This window comes from Castor canadensis, chromosome 12 (assembly GCF_047511655.1).
Source record: "Castor canadensis chromosome 12, mCasCan1.hap1v2, whole genome shotgun sequence".
Taxonomy (NCBI): domain Eukaryota; kingdom Metazoa; phylum Chordata; class Mammalia; order Rodentia; family Castoridae; genus Castor; species Castor canadensis.
Genome location: NC_133397.1, coordinates 90,325,689 through 90,327,261, shown reverse-complemented (window position 1 = coordinate 90,327,261; position 1,573 = coordinate 90,325,689). Strand labels below are relative to the sequence as shown.

Genomic DNA, 1,573 nt, shown 5'->3' with positions numbered 1-1,573 from the left:
TCATTCTAGGATGAACGTATTCACAAATATTTATCCTCACTCCATTTAATGCAAATTTCTGACTAAGCAGAGTAGGTGTTACACAAATGGAATATGACATTCTTGAATGAAGAGTGCCAAGAATATGTGTACTCTGTTGATGGATTTGATTTGTAAGTCTTAAAGCATTCATGATAATGAATTAACATGTTGTTTCAAATTTTTATAATATTTACAAACTCAAAAATATTTGTCAGTAATACAACTAAACATATATGTACACATAGATGTATTTGTATGAAAAAATAAGATAGTTTACATAATATCCAAATTATTAATATATCTTAAAGTTTAATGAGATTTGTATTTGAAATTTTTGGATCTCCATGGTAAAAATATGCAAGACCAATTTTGTAAAGCCTCATTAAAATCAAAGTGCAAAGAACCAAAAAAAGGTTTAATTAGCCAGTTTGGATTTCCTGTACTTTATTTGATAATATTAGAAATTTTATTTAGCTAGGGAATAGTAGTTGTTTTGAATTATGCACTATTCTGAAACAAGACACTGGTTTAATGAGGTTTTGGGTCATGAAGGATTGTTACAAATTTACAGACTGTTGAAGATTATCATTAGGTAATGTTCAGTGAAAACTGTAATTTAACAGACACAAAAACAAAAAATAATTTCCCAAATCCTTTCAGAAAAGACTAATTGTGAACATGTCTAAGGAGTTTGCTGCAAACTTCAATTACTTCCAACTAGCTATTGAAAAGGGGGTGAGATGAAGAAGTACAGATGATCAAAAATAACATCATGGGCAATTACTCAGCCTTCTCCAATGCAAATTGTACCCAGTGCAAAATGCAGTACCATAAGTAAAATTTTAAAATATTCTAGAAATAGTTATTCTGGCCACATATATATATGTACATATTGATATAGATATATATCTCTTAAAAGAAATTGTTTTAATTATGTTCTTTGAGGAAATAGACCCTTTAGACTCCTAGTGGTGCATGACTTTGATTCTTCACCTTGCCCACGTGACTGGTCTCCTTGAAGACAAGTGTAAAGGCCATCTAAAGATGCTTTTATCCCTGATTGGGCTGTAGACACTACATAATGCAAATTAAGATGTTCTCTTATACTTACCTGGCAGGGGAGACACAATGATAATGAAGGTGGTTTTCCCAGGGCGAGGTTTATCCATTGCACTCCGGATGTGCTGATCCCTGCAATTTCCCCAAATGTGGGAAACTCGACTGCATAATTTGTGGTAGTGGGGGACTACATTCATGCTCTCCCTTTGAAAAAAAAAAAAAGTGCTCTTTTGTTCAGAACAGGAGCAAAGCAAGGTAACCACTGATACTGGGAAATATATACACTTAGGTTATTAAATTGTCTTCAGTTCGCTTTTAAAGAGCCTGCCATACACAAGCAATCTCAGTGACAGTTCAGAATGCTGAACGCTCAGCAGACACACCAGACTTGACCCACAGCTAGGCTGGTTCAGGAAAGGCCAGGAAAGAGGATGGTGTGAGTAGAGTACTGGGTAACACCCTCAGCAACACCAGTGACTTTTGTTTTGGTGCG

The 1,573-nt window shown here is 34.6% G+C and overlaps 1 non-coding gene across 1 annotated transcript; it reads left to right on the top strand.

Annotated features, from left to right (window-relative positions):
• Positions 1-1,124: 1,124 nt before the first annotated feature.
• LOC141415107 (U1 spliceosomal RNA) lies at positions 1,125-1,288 on the top strand. Its single transcript, XR_012440134.1, has one exon. It is a non-coding gene; the product is annotated as a U1 spliceosomal RNA (small nuclear RNA).
• The last annotated feature ends 285 nt before the right edge of the window (positions 1,289-1,573 follow it).